The 18,532-nt window shown below is 38.9% G+C and overlaps 1 protein-coding gene and 1 long non-coding RNA gene across 3 annotated transcripts in view; one reads left to right on the forward strand and one right to left on the reverse strand.

Moving 5' to 3' along the window:
- The window catches only part of LOC144581428 (uncharacterized), a 95,622-nt gene that overhangs the window by 29,719 nt on the left and 47,371 nt on the right, over positions 1–18,532 (forward strand). The window lies entirely within an intron of this gene.
- On the reverse strand, positions 7,750–17,859 carry LOC144581429 (uncharacterized). Its single transcript, XR_013532247.1, has 3 exons — positions 17,481–17,859; positions 12,464–12,539; positions 7,750–11,357 (listed from the first exon to the last, which is right to left on the reverse strand). It is a non-coding gene; the product is annotated as an uncharacterized LOC144581429 (long non-coding RNA).

Consider the following 18,532-nt stretch of genomic DNA (forward strand, 5'->3'; position numbering starts at 1 on the left):
TTTGTTGCACCTATCAACCTGTCATCTAGTTTTAAACCCTACATGCATTAGGTATTTGTCCTAATGCTGTCCCTCTCCATCCCCTCAACCCCCTGACTGGCACCGGTGTGTGATGTTGCCCTCCCTGTGTCCACATGTTCTCATTGTTCAACTCTCACTTATGAGTGAGAACTTACAGTATTTGTTTTTCTGTTCCTGTGTTAGTTTGCTCAGGATAGTGGCTTCCAGCTTCATCCATGTCCCTACAAAGGACATGAACTTGTTCTTTTTTATAGCTGCACAATATTCCATGGTGTATATGTGCCACATTTTCTTTATTCAATCTATAATTGATGGACATTTGGGTTGGTTCCAAGACTTTGCTATTGTAAATAGTGCTGTAGCAAACATATGAGTGCACATGTCTTTATAGTAGAATAATTTATAATCCTTTGAATATATACCCAAATGGGATTGCTGGGTCAAATGGTATTCCTGGTTCTAGATCCTTGAGGAATTGCTACACTATCTGCTCTAAGGGTTGAACTAATTTACACTCCCACCAATGGTGTAAAAGCCTTCCTATTTCTCTGCATCCTCTCTAGCATCTGTTGTTTCCAGACATTTTAATGATCGCTACTCTAACTGGCATGAGATGATATCTCATTGTGGTTTTGATTGGCATTTCTCTAATGACAAGTGATGATGAGACTTTTTCTTCATATGTATGTTGGCTGCATAAATATTAAATCTGGTGTTCCTGGGGTGGTAAGGATGATCATTGGAGGCTTCTATTTGGTCACCTTGCTCTGTCCCTCAATCATATAGTTTTTGTTTTTAATTCTGTTTATGTGTTGAATTACGTTAATTGATTTGCCTGTGTTAAACCAATCTTACATCTCAGGAATAAAGCCTAATTGATCATAGGGAATTCATTTCTTGGTGTGCTATTCGATTTGGTTTGCTATTGTTCTGTGGAGGATTTTTGCTTCTAGATTCATAAAGGATATTAGCCTGAAGTTTTCATGTTTGTTTTGTCTCTGTCAGATTTTGGTATCAGCATGATGCTGGCTTCATAGAATGAGTTAGGGATGACCCTCCTCCTCAATATTTTGGAATAGTGTCAGTAGGACTGATACCAGCTCTTCTTTGTATGTCTAGTAGAATCAGCTGTGAGTGTCAGCAGGATTGATATCAGCTCTTCTCTGTATGTCCAGTAATATTCAGCTGTGAATATATCTGGTTTCAGATCTTTTTATTTTTATTTTTGGTTGGCAGGTTTTTAATAATTTTTAATGACTCAAATTTGGAACTTGATATTGGTCTGTTCAGGGTTTCAATTTCTTCCTGTTTCAGTCTTCAGAGGCTGTACATTTCCAGAAATTTATCAATTTTCTGTAGATTTTTAGTTTTTGTGCATAGAAGTGCTCATAATAGTCTCTGAAGATCTTTGTATTTCTGTGGGATTGCTTGTAATGTCATCTTTGACATTTCTGATTGTGCTTATTTGGATCTTTTATCTTTTTTTACTTTGTTAATCTAGCTAGTGGTTCATTATTCTTGTTTATGCTTTAAAAAACCAACTTTTGTTTTTGTTGGTCTTTTATATGGATTATTTTGCATCTCAATTTCATCCAGTTCTGCTGTTATTTTAGTTATTCCTTTTCTTCTGCTAGCTTTGGGGATATAGCTTTTTTCTTGTTTCTTTAGTTCCTCTAGGTGTGATGTAGATTGTTAATTTGAGATCTTTCTAACTTCTTGATGTAGGCTTTTAACATTATGACATTTCCTCTTAAAACTGCTTTTGCTACATCCCAGCAATTTTGGTATGTTATGCTCTGTTTTCGTTTGTTTCAAAAATTTTTTATTTCTGCTTTGATTTTGTTGTTTACTCAAAATTCATTCAAGAGCAAGTTGTTTAATTTCCATGTAATTTTGTGTTTTTGAGCAATCTTCTTTTTGTCTGAGCATATGCTTGGTATAATTTTGGTTTTTTGAATGTATTGAGGCTTGCTTTATGGCCAAGCATGTGATTAATCTTACAGTATATTCCATGTGCAGGCGAGAAGAATGTATATTCTGTGGTTGTTGGCTGAAATGTTCTGTACATGTCTATGAGGTTCAGTTGATCAAATGTTGAGTTTAAGTTCAGAATTTCTCTGTTAGTTTTCTTCCTTAATAATTTCAGAGGTTGGCAGTAAAGTGCTGATATACTTGTGTGGCTGAGTATTTTTATGGGTCCAGAAGTACTTGTTTTGTGAATCTCGTTGCTCTAATGTTGGTTGCATATATATTTAGGACAGTTAAGTCTTCTTACTGACTTGAATCCTTTGTTATTATGTAATTCCCTGCTTTGTCTTTTTTGACTGTTGTTGGTTTAAAGTCTGTTGTATCTGATAGAATAGTAACCCCTGCTCTTTTGTTTTCCATTTGCATGGCAGATCTTTGTCTATCTCTTTACTTTGAGCCTGTGGGTGTTGCTACATGTCGACTGGTCTCTCGAAGAAAGCACTCTTCTTTGCCACTCTGCACCTTTTAAGTGGGATGTTTAGACAGTTCAGATTCAAGGTTAATATTGTCATGCGAGGCTTTGATCCTGTCATTGTGTTGTTAGCTCGTTGTTTTGTAGACTTGATTGTGTAGTTACTTTATACGGCTGTGGGCTATGTAGTCATGTGTATTTTTGTTGTAATAGGTATAATTCTTTTGTTGCCATGTTTAGAACTCTCTTGAGGACCTTTGGTAAAGCTGCTCTAGTGGTAATAAATTTCCAGTGTTCACTTGTCTTGAAAGAATCTTATTTCTCCTTTGCTTATGAAGCTTTGTTTGGATATGACATTCTTGCTTAGAATTTCTTTCCTTTCAGGATGCTGAAAATAGTTCCCCAATCTCTTTTGCCTTGTTGTATAATTTCTGCTGAGGGGTCCCCTGTTAGCCTTATGGGTTCCCTTTGTGAGTGATATGACTCTTTTCTCTAGCTACTTTTAAGATTTTTTTTTTCTTTTGCATTGACCTTGGAGAATCTGATGACTATGTGTCTTGGGATGGTCATCTTGTAGCAATTTGTAGGGGCTTCTTGAACTTACTGAATCTGCACATCAACCTCTCTAGCAAGATTGGGTCAGTTTTCATGAACTATATCCTTAAATATGTTTCCAAAGTTGTCTACTGTTTCTCCTTCTCTCTCAGGAATGCCAAGCAGTTATCGGTTTGGTCTCTCTACATAATCCCACATTTCTTTGAGGTTTTGTTCATTTCTTAAAATTATTTTTTCTTTTTTTTTATATGCCTGTGAGATTCCAAGGAGCAGTCTTTGAGCTCTGAGATTCTTTCCTAGGTTGGTCTTTTCTGTTGTTAATGCTGCAGGTTGTATTATACAATTTTTGTAGTGAACTTTCTGATTCCAGAAATTCACTTTCATCTTTCTTAAATTGGCTATCATCTTTTAACTTTTAGGTCATTTTACTGACTTTTTTGGATTGGATTTCAGCTTTCTCCTGAATCCTGTGGAACTTCCTTGCTATGAGAATCAGAATTATATGTCTGTTGTTTCAAGCATTTCTATCTTGTTAGGAACCATTGCTGGGTTCCTAGTGCAGTCACTGGGAGGTAAGAAGACACCCTGCCTTTTTGAATTGCCAGAGTTCTTGCACTGATTTTTTTTCTCATCTGAGAGAGCTGGTGTTTCTTTATCTTTTTGAAGTTGTCATTTGGATGAAGCTTTTTGTTTTTATATTCTTTATTTCCTTTGAGGGTTTTACAGTTGTGTATGTTAAATATAGTCAATTGGTTACATTTATGGACCCTTTCAAAGGGTCAAGGCTTTGTACAGAATCTTTATTTGTGGCTAGCCTCCTGCATTTGGTTTCACAAGTGAGGTGTTTTAAGAATTTTTGTTTGGTGGTAAAATTCAGGCTGTGATCTATTAGATAGTGCTTATGAGTAAGGGCCAGCAGATAGGCTCATCAGCTGCGTGACCCTTTTGTATTTCAATACATTTGCTGCATGCAGTGCTCTGGTGTAGGTAAGATGGGGGTTGGTGTGAGAGATGGCTCTTTTGCTGAATGTGTTCTTGGGTCTTAGGGGAGCCCCCTCTCATCACTGGCACCACACTCACATTTCCTTAGCCCCTAGCAGGGTCCTGGTGGCCTGTGCTCTCCCATCCCTTAGAGGCGGCCCAAGCTGAAGTTCAGATCTGCAGCTGCTCCCAGGCCCACTAGTCCCCTGTGCTTGGCAGAGTCAGAACATGTTGTAGGATTTGCCTGTGGCTGGTCTATTGATGCAGTAAGTCAAGAGTGTAAGGTCCCCAGGCATAGTGGTGTCCCCATGGGTGTCCTGCTGGTGTGGCACCCACGATCCAGGGATTTTTGCTCAGCAGATGGCTGTGGGGGCTGCCCATGTTGCACACCTCTGACCAGGTCTCCTTCTAGTGTCTATACCAGCTGCTGGACCAACTAGCTGGTTTTGTCTCAAATCTTCTGTGTCCAGATCACTGGGCTGTTAGATGTTCTGGGCTATGGGGCTTCCTTGAGCAGAGGCTGTACTGGCAAACAGGCTACATTCTTCCTGGACCAACCTTGAGGGGGAGACATGCCCAGCTCCTGTGCTGGTCCACAAACCCACACCTCAGTCTTGTTAGTTTAGTAAGAGTGAGGTCTTTTCTCCTACTTAACTTCCAGCCACCACAAATCTCAGCTCAGTATTCCTGATCTGTGTGCTTGAACCCTGTGGATTGGGAATGAGCCTGTGTCTTTGTCCTCTGGCCCCTTGGGGTTGAGCACTGACTATGCTAGGGTTGGGGGGCTAACTGGTCTTAGGACACTGGCAAAGGACTCAGATGGGGCAGCAGAGGCTGTGCTGTGCACATGCTCTTGCAGGAATGGCCAGATAGGGGTTTTGGAGAGGGCTAGGGAACAGGGGAATAAGCAGATCACATGCACCGTGGTCTTACAGAAAGACAGCCCTGCTCTCTTCTGGCCTAGCAGTCAGTAGGGACTAGAGCCACTTCGAGCAATATGGAACCATCATTTTCAGCAAACTAACACAAGAACAAGAAACCAAATACCACATGTTCTCACTCATAAGTGGGAGTTGAACAATGAGAACACATGGACACAGGGAGGGGAACATCACATATCAGGGTCTGTAGCAGGGTGGGGTCTAGGGAGGAATGGCATTAGGAGAAATACCTAATGTAGATGATGTGTTGATGGATGCAGCAAACCACCATGGCACGAGTATATCTGTGTAACAAATCTGAGTGTCCCATATTTCTTGGAGGCTTTGGTCATTCTTTTTCATTCTTTTTTCTCTAATCTTGTCTTCAGACTTTATTTCATTAAATTGATCTTCAGTCTCTGATATCCTTTCTTCCATGTGATCGATTTGACTATTGATAATTGTGTCTGCTTCACAAAGTTCTTGTGCTGTGTTTTTCAGCTCCATCAGGTCATTTATGTTCTTCTCCAAACTGGTTATTCTAGTTAGCAATCCCTCTAACCTTTTTTCAAGGTTCTTAGCTTCCTTGCATTGAGTTACAACATGCTCCTTTTGCTTGGAGGAGTTTGTTATTACCCACCTTCTGAAGCCTACTTCTGTCAATTCGTCAAACTCATTCTCCATCCAGTTTTGTTCCCTTGCTGGTGAGGAGTTGTGATCCTTTGGAGGAGAAGAGGAGTTCTGGTTTTTGGAATTTTCAGCCTTTTTGTGTTGATTTTTCTTCATTTTCTTGGATTTATCTACCTTTGGTCTTTGATGCCGATGACCTTCAGATGGGGTTTTTGTGTGGATGTCTTTATTGCTGATGTTGATGGTATTCCTTTCTGTTTGTTACTTTTCCTCCTAACATTCAGGCCCCTCTGCTGCAGGTCTGCTGCAGTTTGTTGGAGGTCCATTCCAGACCCCGTTTGCCTGGGCAGCAGAGGCTGCAGGACAGCAAAGATTGCTGCCTGTTCCTTCCTCTGGAAGCTGCATCCCATAGGGGCACCTGCCAAATGCCAGCCAGAGCTCCCCTATATGAGGTGTCTGTTGATCCCCTCTGTGAGGTGTCTCCCAGTCAGGAGACACAGGTGTCAGGGACTCACTTAAAGAGGCAGTCTGTCCCTTAGCAGAGCTTGAGCACTGTGCTGGGAGATCTGCTGCTCTCCTCAGAGATGGCAGGCAGGAATGTTTAAGTCTGCTGAAGCTGTGCCCACAGACACCCCTTCCTCCAGGTGTTCTGACCCAGGGATATGGGAGTTTTATCTATATGCCCCTGACTGTGGGTGCTGTCTTTCTTTCAGAGATACCCTGCCTAGAGAGGAGGAATCTAAAGAGGTAGACTGGCTACAGTGGCTTTGCTGAGGTATGGTGGACTTTGCCTAGTTTGAATTTCCCAGGGGCTTTGTTTACACTATGAGGGGAAAACTGCCTTCTCAAGGCTCAGTAATGGCAGACACCCCTCTCTCCACCAAACTCAAGGATCCCAGGTCAACTTAAGACTGCTATGCTGGCAGTGAGAATTTCAAGTTAGTAGGTATTAGCTTGCTGGGCTCTATGGGGGTGGGATCTGATGATAAAGACCACTTGGCTCTCTGGCTTCAGCCCCTTTTCCAGGGAAGTGAATGGTTCTGTCTCGCTGGCATTCCAGGTGGCATTCTAGGATATGAAAAAACAGTCCTGCAGCTAGCTTGGTGTCTGCCCCAGTGGCCACCCAGTTTAATGCTTGTAACATAGGACCCTGGTGGTATAGACACCCAAGGGAATTTCACAGTCTGCAGATTGGGAAGACCATGGGAAAATCATAGTATCTGGGCCAAATGCACCATTTTTCCTCAAGGCATAGTCCTTCACAGCTTCCCTTTGCTTGGGGAGGGAGTTCTCCGACTCCCTGTGCTTACCAGGTGGGGTGATACCCCACTCTGCTTTGGCTCTCCCTCTGTGGGCTGTACCTGCTGTCAAACCAGTCCCAGTGATATGAGCTGGGTACCTCAGTTGAAAATGCAGAAATCATTCACTTTCTATGTTGATCTTGCTGGGAGCTGCAGACTGGAGCTAATCCTATTCAGCCATCTTGCCAGACACCTGGTTTTCTTAACAATAGTTTTTATTGTGTGGCTCACATATAGTGAAGAAATTTTCTTAAGTCTCTATTGGAATACTTAAGATGACAGAGAATTTTTTTTTTCCCGGTATGAGAGGTAGTCTGGGAAACTAGCCAACATAGTGACATTTCCTAGGTATTTAAACTTTTTTTTTACAACAATGGGCAGAATATTTATTACTGGGACTGTCCTAGGAAATCTAAGAAATATGGCAGTCATGCTCACGGTGACTCAATTTTCCTGTCTGGTTCTCTTTGAGTGTGTTGTATAGACAGAGCTTATTGTTAGCCCTATTTCATTTTTCAGTCTTTTATATTTTTGGAGGATGATATTCCTTGTTTATTGGAAAAAAGGTGGCATAAAAAGGGTGGCATATTCATGCATATGCAGGAATGATTTGAGGGTATTCTGAAGTGTCTGGACAAAGAGATGTTTCCCAATGTTACATTAAACTTCATACTTTAAAGGATTCATTTCCATATGCTAAACACATATTATTTTTTCTGTGTTATTCTCTCTTAACAACTTAGGGTGGATAATTTTTATCCAACTTTTGTATTTCTATTTTGAGCAAATTCAACCAGTATCATAAGATATTCAAGGCAGTCAGTCTAATGAAAGAGGGGTAGAGAGGACACAGAGAGAAAAGAGGGAAGAATATTTGTCATGCTACTTCACTGTATAAATATTTCAAATGCCTTTATTAGACGCTTCATTGGATTTCTCTCTTCAAAAGAACATTAAAAACAGTATTAGAACCCATTTACAAAAGAGGCATGAGTTCACCATGGGACATTGTTTTTTTGTTACTATAAGAACTTTTTCACTACAGTTAAAAGTGTTTTTCTTCAATACTAGGATCACATTTGATATGAAATATCTATGGAGTATTTATCAATAACTTGGAGGTGCTTGGTTACGTTTTTAAATATTAGCATAGTGAATAGATTCACAAAATCCTGCTCTTTAATTACCTGACCTCTAAAATCTGTTGTTATTGTTTGTTTACCTGTTTTTTTCTGTTTTAGTTTTCTGATCTTACATTTGTAGACATTTGAATACTTGTTCTTATCTTTAAAAGTTGTACAGTGGATGCATTCCAATTAAAAAATATGACCACATTCATTAAGGATTACTTCAAAACATTGTATAAAGATGCTGTGGTTTTAAAAAAATGTTTCTTGTATAATATTTTTTATCCTAGCCTTGTGGCAAATATTTCAGGATATTTTAGTTTTCTGCAAAGGGATAAATTTGATTTAGCATTTTATTAATACTGCTTCTAATCAGAAGTCTGTAATTTCCCTGGATCAAAAAGCATACTTAAAAAAAAATGTTGAAATGTGTATTTAGTGTAACTGCACAATTTACTGTAAACTATGGAGTATGTTTCTAGAGAGCAATGTGATAACTAACTAAGCTGCATTCTCCCTGTGACCCTATGAACCCCTCTGGAGTGAGAACAATGCTCTGTTCCTCCTTTTCTCTCAGGAGACTAATACAATGTTTAGCATACTTCAGGTGCCTGCTACCTGACATGTGGAACCAATGACTTACTGATGATGTAATAAAATAGGCACACTTATATAGAAAAATACATGATGGGTGAAAACAAATACTCCATAAAAACCTTGTTATTCCATATGATATGGTTGGGATTTGTGTTCCTGCCCAAATCTCATATTGAATTGTAGTTGCCGGTGTTGGAGGAGGGGCCTGGTGGGAGGTGATTGAATCATGAGAGTGTGTTTTCCCCTGTTGTTCCCATAACAGTGGTGAGTTCTCAGGAGATCTGGTTGTTTGAAAGTGTGTGGCACCTCCCCCTTCTCTCTTCCTTCTGCTCTGGCTATGTAAGATGTGCCTGCTTTTCCTTCTGCCACGATTGAAAGTTTCCTGAGGCCTCTCCAGCTGTGCTTCCTGTACTGCCTGCAAAACCATGAGCCAATTAAACCTCTTTTTAAAATAAATTATCCAGTTTCAGATATTTCTTTATAACAGGCCAGAATGGTCTAATATACCATATTGTATTCGTTACATGAAAATAATAGCTATTTGAATATACTTCTTAGAGAAGTTTACTATTAGACTTTTAGTCTTCAGTGACTCATTTATGGGGAACAATCTAAATGCTAGAATGATATTTGGGGAAGATCATTATTTGAAACAATGTAAATATCTGACTCCAATAGTTTACCATATACTTTGTGGTATTATAAACACACACACACACACACACACACACACACACACACACACACACACATATATATATATATACAACAAGACTGTAAGTTTATTGAGAGTGGGATCTTAGTAGCTTTCATTTCTCACATATGATAGAGGTTCAATAACATTTATCGAATGTTAGTATTGGACTTCGGATTGGAACTCACTGAATGGTTTTGTATAAGACCTCGTGCATGTTTCTTCAAATGTAAAATTGAATGAATAAAGCCTTTTCTAGGCTCTTCAAACAAAATTTATGTTTATGCTTTGATTCTGGTAAAAACGACTTTGTAATGATAAAAATTAAAGTAAGAATGAGGGTGTTAGCAGTTTTACAACTACGTGTTTTAGTATGTACATTTGAAAGATTACAAAAGCTTCTGGTTTTTGACTGGCATTTGAATGTTGTTTGTGCTACCTCTTGTACCTTGGCAAGTACATGTAAGTTTTCAGAACCCTTGTTTGCTCTCTTAAAAATGGCATTTGTAATCTTTTTCCTTATAGTATTGTTGTGAGGTTAAACGTATAACATGTTTAATTCTTAGGTGTGCCAAACATGTGGTAGGTACTCAGCAGATGTGAGTTTCTTCTTCCATCTTGGTTTTCTGTTTAGTTTTCATGGCAATCTGACGAATTATACAGCTTCAGATAAAATAGTCAGCTTTTCCCCATGGACTTCAGACCTGGAGTTCTGGTCATCTAGAAGGTGGATGTTTCCGGTCACCTTCCAAAGGTCCACACATCTGTATTCTTACTTGCCTCTAAAACTTGACATAACCCAAACCAGCTTTACTGTCTCAACCCATCCTCACCTTTCAGAATTCTCTATTTGTTACTGAAATTATCATTCTGTAGCAACCAGTTAAAAGACCATGGTCTGAGTTTCACTCACTTTCTTTTCTTGTACACTTATTTTGTTGAAGTTGAGAGAACTGATTCAGTATTTCAAAGTAGAAGACCAACTGTTTCCCTTACCCCTTAACAATGCCTAAAGGATGGCAATTGCTTGGTGAAGTCGACATATTCCACGTCTGGCCATAGAACTTCCCACAGCCTCCAGGTATAGGACCCTTTCCTTGAATGTGCTATATAAATGCTGATTCATCCTTTTCTGGCTTTTTGTTGTAGTTTCCTGGCCCTGTACTCCAATCTGAACAATTTTGTAATTCAGTTAGGTGCAACACAATTTACTAAATTACAACTTTCTTATAATGATCATATTTCATCCCTGCCACCTAGGTTTACATTCTTGGTTAGAGTTGGTTGTTATCAGGTTTCCTTAACCTTACATTTATGTAGATTTATTTCACTTGCCAAGATTATAAACAAAACTTATCAATTACAGATTGATGATTTCTAGTTTCACTGTGCAGGAAACTTATATACAATGTGATAAATCAGTCCATGGGGTTCCCTTTATTTTATCTCATGTCTTGCACACATCCCCACCTGAAATCTCAGCACTTTGGGAGACTGAGGCAGAAGGATTGGCTGAGGCCAAGAGTTTGAGACCATCCTGGGAAACCTAGCCTTACCATCATCTCTTCAAATAATAAAAATAATTTAGCTTGGCATGGTGGCACAAGCCAGTAGCCTCAACTATGCAGGAGGTTGAGGCAGGAGTGTTTCTTGAGCGCAAGAAGTCAAGGCTGCAGTGAGCTATGGTTGCTCCAGTGCACTCCAGCCTAGGTGACAGAGCAAGACCCTGTCTCTAAAAACAAAAACAACAAAAACAAACAAACAAACAAGCATCCCATTACTTCCAAATTCATTAGCACCATCCTGGAAATTGCTACCTTTCACCAGCATCATTGTAGCTTCTGGTGTCAGGCTGAAGCTAGTTTTGGTTGAAACTAACACAAAAACAAACTAAAAGTAGCTTTAAACATCAGGATTTAATTTTCCTTTCACATAAAGAAGATTTTCAGCAGGAGTTTCCATGGTTGCTTCAATAGTTCTGCAATGTCAGGCCTCTGGAATGGTTTTCCACGACTTCCCTGACCTTCCCTTCATGGTCACACTATAGCTACTTCAGCTCCAAGCATCAGATTCTCACACAAGAACTTTTAGCTGCAGGAAGGGAGAGGGAGAGGGAGAGGGAGGATTTCTCTTCATGAGTCTTTCTTAACAAGGGAGAAAAGCTTTCCCAGATACCTTTCAATAACTTTCAGAAGATATCTCCTTATATCTCATGACCCAGGATTGGTTCACTTTTCTATGCTGTTAGTGTGAATGCAGCCAGGACGATGAGTATCTGCTATTTTCAGTCTATATTTGTTAGTGAGAAATAGGAAGATTGGAAAGCTCTCAGGTTTTTAAATCCATCTTGCCTTTCTGCCAAATGTGTCTCCTTGAGTACATCACCCTTGTCTTAAACTTTCAGTAACTTCTATTGCTAGTGAATATTTAATTGAGATTAAATTATAGCTTTGCCAGTTCCCCAAGACCGGGTGAACTTTCATTCCAGCTTCTTTTACTACCTTAGTTTATCTCCTACTTTACTATCCCATTGCCTACTTAGTGAACCCAGAATAGAACCAGCTCATTCCTTGTTCTTGCCTTTGCATACGACATTTTATCCTCTTGGAATCTCTTCCCCACAATCTTCCATTGAATGTCAACTTAGACATCAATGCACTGCTCCATGGCTGCTCTCTCCATAAGTCTTCCTTGTTCTCATTAGTTGTAACTTCCCCTTTCTTTTCAACTTCTGCAGTTTCTCTATATCACAGAGCTTGACCCCTCATGGATTTAACATTTAAATTTTGATTACTTACAGGACCTCACAAAGGTGCAATTCAAAGGCCTTTGCAACTTTTCTAAGGTACAATCCAAACCTTGTCTGCTGCAAAGCTAGCATGCAGGAGTAAATTTTCCCACTGGGGAGTAAATCATGCGCTGCCTAAGATATAGACCTCAGAGAGGCTTCAGTGTTTTTCTCCTTGTTGTAATACAGGCAGTAAATTTCGTGAATTCATTACAAGCTGTGCTCCATTGTGGAAAATGACTGTTAATTGAGAGATAAAACTTTAGATGAAAGTTGCAAAGGTGGTTAACTTTTGGTCTAAGGAGAGATACTGGAAAGGGACAATTCTATAGAAAGTGTGATTTATGATCGTCAGGAGCCTGGAAAAATACTTGCATATTCTTGAGACTGTGGTATAGAGGTTTCTTACCTTGTATTGTAAGACTCCTTGCAGACAGTAAGATTTCAAAAGGCCGGGAGAAGTCAAACAGTGTTCTGTGATGGCTCTGGAAATGGAGAATTGATATTAAATTATAGCTCTGCCTGTTTCCCAAGACTGGGTGACCTTTGGGAAGATCCTTGATAATGTGAACTTTCAGTTTCCCCTTCCATAAAATGATGGTAAAAATGCTCACTTCACAGCTATTAAGTGGGATATTACCTGGAAAGTGTATTATAAATTATAAAACTATAAATAATTAAGTGATAACCATTACGTATATCCATGCACAGGAGAGCAAATGCTTAGAAAATATTTATTTAATGAATGAAAAAATGAATGAAAAGCCACTATAATAGCCTACTTATAGAAAAATGCTTTTATTTCTATAATAGTATCTCTGAGGTTCTAAGGCATTTTATTTGCTTGCTTACTAAAATATGAAAATCAATAAAATCATTACTGACAATTAAATATCCATAGATTATATCAATGTTAATATGAAGCTGAATTTCTTTTTTGAATACATTGACTATTCATAAACTGCTGGGCCTGCACTTTCACTGTTGATGGCATTAGTGGAGGCCCTCACGTGCATCACAGCTTTGTAGTTCCTCCGGGACTATGTATTATCCCACAGATCCATTATCATCTATAATTCTCTTTAAAAACCTAATAAAATTTACTGTAAGACACCTGTGCTGTGTATTGTCTTCAAACATAACCTTTTCCCATCTTTTTTGGCTGTTGAGCTTTGAAAAGGGTCTCATATTATTGCAACATTAGCCCACTTGTGCTTCAGATTTACACCTCTCCAAGGCAGGGAACATGTTGCTACTCTCCTGGCTAGAAAGGTATTCGAGAACCACGGGAATCTGTGAATAGCTTTACACTGCTGCTGGGCCAACCACACCTAATGTGCAACAGTGCCACAAACTGGACTGGGTGCGCACTAAATGATTTAATTTTTCCAATAACCAGTTATAGAAAAAGAATAGTTTGTCTTTCTCTTTAGAACATGCATTATTTCAGCTAATTTGCAGGTATTTGCAATAGTTAATTAATTCTGTTAAATTAAATTAACAAAATAATAGACTAGGGAGATCCTGGAACTTCACACTAAGATAGTTCTCTTATAATCCACTAAGACTCAAAGTTGGCTTTATCATTGGACATTATTCTAATTATTGACTTTGTAGGGTTGAAGTAAATTTTTTTTCAACACATGGTCAATGTTATTCTATCCATGGGGTCATTAACAATTGTCCCTGGTCAGAGCCTTTGCACCTGTGATTAAGTTAAGGATTTTGTGAAGGAGAGGTTATTCTGGACTATCCAGGTGGGCCCTAAACATAATCACAAGAGTTCTTACACTGGGACTGTAGATATTCAAAAGTAGAAGGTGAAGTAATTACAGAGAGAGAAAAATGATGTGATGTAAGGCCATGGGGCAAGGAATAAAAGCTAGAAAAGACAAAAAATAAATTCTCTTGAGAGCCTCCAGAAGGAATCAGCTCTGCCAGAATCTTTAAGACTTATTTTGGAATCATGACACCCAGACCTGTAACAGATTCAATTTGTGTTGTTTTAAGCCACTGCATTTCTGGTAATTTCTTACAGCAGTGGTACAAAACTAACATATGTGGTTCTGGCTTGAGTGGATTGGGTGGCTCTGGGTGGTTGGCAGTGAAGGCTCTTCTCTCTTCATAATCCAGGACATGCTAAGACAGTCATAAACAAAAGCTCCTGTTTCATTCTGCTCACTGTTTCCTCTTAAGCAATAGGCCATCTCCCTTCCGGCTAACTTTGCTAGAATCAGGCCCATGATGTCAGCAGCCCATCTGGTGAACCCTGTCCTCCACTTTTCCATCTAGTCTCCTTCTCTTTATTCTTAAAGACTTTTCTTCCTTTTTTTTTTTTTTTTTTCTCAATAGATGTTGATGGTCCATAAACCTTAGAATCAGAATCAAATTCATGCGCTGTCTCCCTTTCTCAAATTCATGGAAGACTTAATTTTCAAATATTCCCTGGTGAAGAATGGAAACACTTACATTTCATCCTTCTAATGCAACAAAAGGGGGCAAGGTAAACAAAGCAATTTATTTCTTCATGAAAACAAGGTCCTGCCACACAACTATGTTCTGGAATTCCTAAGTATCCTTTCTTTCTTGTTTTTATGGCAGAACTGGAATTACTTAGGTTTCACACCCACACTCTTCCGGGTGCATTTTTGATAGTAAAAGAGGAAATGTTCCATACTGTGGGCAGATATTTGTCGATTCTCTATAATTTCTTGCTTTGGTAAAACTTAACCATAGTCCAGGTTTCATACTACAAAATTGGCTACAACAAGTGATTGCAAGTCAAAAGAAAGTATTATGTAAGAGTTGGAAAAAATCTTATCTATCCAAAGCCATAATTTCCAAATAAAACTCCTTTCTGGTTGGCAGCACATATGTCTAATTTAGGCCTATTCTGAATAAAAGTGGCGAAGTTATCAAAACTCCATTAACCCAATTTGTTTAAATGGAAGTAGTACCTTATGCCTGGCTGAAACAGAATTTAAATGAAAAGAGAGAAGAAATATCATTCTATATAATTAAGGTGGCAGACCCCACTCATTTATAAAAAGAGAAGATGTAAAGTCAACAAAAGAAACCCTGTGGTACAGTGTTTGGCTTTGAAATTGCTAAATAAATGGAAACTAGTCTAATGGCAACAATAACAGATATGTGATGCTTTATTCAGAATGTTCAAATGCAAAATTTTCCATCTCTTTTTTTTCTCACTGATGCACATCTCACCAAAATGGATAAATGACTCTCATTTTGTCTTCTAGACTGTGGCCTATCCTGTTAACTCCTGAGAGCCTTTAGTGTAATGTAAAGAAAACTCTGTCAATAACTTACATACATCAAAATGCTGTCAATTTGAAGCCTTATTACTAGAAGTTATAGGCTCTGGAATTATCCTTATCAGATCTAAGAAGGCAGCCAACCTTCCCAGCAGTCTCTTTTGCATCTCTGAACTTCTTTATCATTGCATTTCCAGGGCTAGGAGTAATGGTGTGACAATTGCATGGTGCTCCCTCCCTCTTTAATTCTGTTTCTAAGGGTCGGGATGACCTACAGAGTGATAAAATAAGCTAGTCATTCAGTTAAGCCAGGTGTCCTTTGAGAAGCTAAGAAAAGGGATAACAATGTCACGAAGTCATTAATGTATAGTATATTACCAGCCACAAGTGACAGCTCTGAGTGAGACTATGCTGCTTAGGAGTCTGCCTCTTCCTGCTGGAATCACCCCATAGCAGAAGGGAACATTTCATCAAACATCTTTGTTTGGTAGATGAGCAAGAGTCCACAAGCCTAGCAATTAGAGCAGGTAGAAGAGAGTTGATTAATGATGGAAAAAGGAGGATACATATTTTGTGCTTCTTTGATCCAGAAAATAAGATCCTCTATTCTGTATCATCATGGCCAGGGTATCTTAAAAAACTAAAATGTAAACTGGTGAAAATTTTTACAGGTGATGACAGGTGTAAATGGAGCCCTCATAGGCCCCCAAATCCTGCTCATCACATCTTCCACTCTGTAAAAAGCCAATAAAGACAAAACAACAACAACAACAATAACAACAAAAAAGCAAATCCAAAGTAAACAGCAGATTAGTCATCCAATATTGGAATTTGTTGATCTTAGCAGCTCTCAAAATCTGCAGTCACTAAAGTCTTCTAATCACTGCCAATATTGGTTAGCTGAGTCCTAGTTACCCTTCTCACCTTGAGCTTCTAGATTCTATGTCTAGTGAACCCCCAGCCCAATTTCTGGCTAACTTCTCTGTTCTCTGGACTCTGCCTCAGCACAAATTATTTCTGTCTGCGATTTCTTTCACCTCCAGATCAGGAGAGATCTTTTGCCAGATCTCTTTCCCCTGCTTTCTCTCTGGAGTCTTTGGCTTAGGCTTAATGGAGCTAACAGACTGGGGTGGGGTAGAGGCTGAGGAAGGAGAGAGCAGGCTCCAGGTGTTGCTACTGCTGATCTTAAACCATCAGTGAGCACTAGAGGATCCTAATATTGGAGTATTGTTACCTAAATTCTCATAGTTCTTCTTTGTATCTTGAAGAAAATTTTGTTTAAAATATTGTTGTAAAATAGGTAGACTCATGAGAAGAACACATTTCAAGCACTTTCTGAAAGTGCTTTTCTCCTCTAGTTACTTGAATTACCTATTAATCAAAGTAGGTCAGGCTGTAGAAAGAAACACTTCCCAAATCTTAGTGGCTTAAACAAAAAAAGGTTTATTTTTCACTCATGCAAAATGTGTATAAAGGGTCGGCAAGGGGGTTCTGCTTTTTTGCATCACTCAGAGACCCCGGTGACCAAAGCTCCATATGACACATGACTCTAGAATTACTTTAGGTCAAGAGATGTGGTGAACTGTGCATAGCATGTAAAGCTTCCACTGGAAGTGACACATGTCACTTGATCATGCTCAATTGGCTAATGAAAGCCCATATCTGTATCTGCTTTGTAAACCAGAATATTTGTAAATAATCCTAATGAGTCCTAGAGGCAGCCTTTGCCTTTTTGTGCTACCAGGTCCTGTGGTTATTCTGTTATTTTCCCTCTATTTTTATAAAACTTTTCCTGTATCTTCCATTTATTTTTCATAAATGTTCTTTCTACATCTCTTCTATAAGTGAGCCTGGCTTTCTTGCTAATGATGTTACCTCCCAGGAAATTCTTCCTAGGACAACTTTCTCTTTTCCCCTTCCTTTATCACTAACACAGGATGAAGAAACAGGGTTAATCTTCCTTCTCCATTGCCCATTCCTCATTATTGTTCTGGCTGTTGAAATTCAGCAATCTCTTCTCTTTCAGACTGTCTCATGCAGCCTTCCTTTTCTCCTAGCTGCTATGGTATTTGGAACTCTATGGTACTTTTTTTCCTTACCCAGTGAATTTAACCTATCTTTTATTATCATATCGGTGACTCCACAGTTCCTTACCTCCTTGACACCAATGATCCCCAACTCCTCTCCATCCTTGGATCTCATCATCTATGAATCTCCAATTCTGAGTATCTTGCCTCTTCCACAATCTCTTTAATGTCAGCCATTCTAAATTTCTTTCTCATACTAATCCTGGTCTTCCTTCTCATCACAACCCTGACTCTGCTCTTTTTCTTCTTGTCTGTTAACTTCCAACTTTATTTCTTCCGTCTAGCTTGTTTTCATGGTCAGCCGACTCAGCAGTGCCTTCACTTATTGCCTAAAATTTCCCATGGACCTTGAACTTCTAAATATTTCCTAGCTAGGCTGAAGAGTGCTGCTAGAGAAAGCTGCACTGATTGAGTCTGCCACAAATTTATGCTTGTTCACTTTAACTGAGCTGTCCTTTCTGCTCAGCACTTCTTTTATTCATCTCTTGCTGACTCACTGCTCATCCCACACAGCCCCTTTTCCAATCATTTTTAACTCTTTTTAGGATTCAAGCCCTGCTCCAGTTATGGCCCCAAAATACCTTTCCAGTTTTATCTCTCACTTCTCCCCAGAAGCTTTTTGCTTTGTGCTTTCCAAACTTCATGTTTGCTCACTGTTTTACACATTCCGATGAAAATGCCACCTAGTTTGCACAGGTATTTCTCCTCTGAAAGAGACCTCTACATGTTGTAAACATCCATGCAATTTTTTTTCACCTTTTATGAGACTTAGCAAATACCTCCTTATTCTAGGTACTTGTACCCAGGTATGTCTTCAGTTTTATTTGTGCTCTTTAAAAGTAGAAACCACGAGGGTTTGTATACATAGTGTACTTAGGTGATCAGTTGGTGTTTGGTGAATGTGTTGGAGAAATAAATGTTAGTCAGTTGTCTGGATAATTTTTTTTACTTCTCCATACAGAAGTAAAGTTAATATTAAATTTAAGGATTTAAAAAAATCTATATTTATTATTTAAATTTTAACACAACAGTTGCAGTTTGGGATGCTAATACTAATAGATTTATCATATTTGGAGAATAGTTAAAAGAGTTAAGTGAAAGAGCCCTATTTCTTACAAC

This window comes from Callithrix jacchus, chromosome 2 (genome assembly GCF_049354715.1).
Source record: "Callithrix jacchus isolate 240 chromosome 2, calJac240_pri, whole genome shotgun sequence".
In the NCBI taxonomy this organism is placed as follows: domain Eukaryota; kingdom Metazoa; phylum Chordata; class Mammalia; order Primates; family Cebidae; genus Callithrix; species Callithrix jacchus.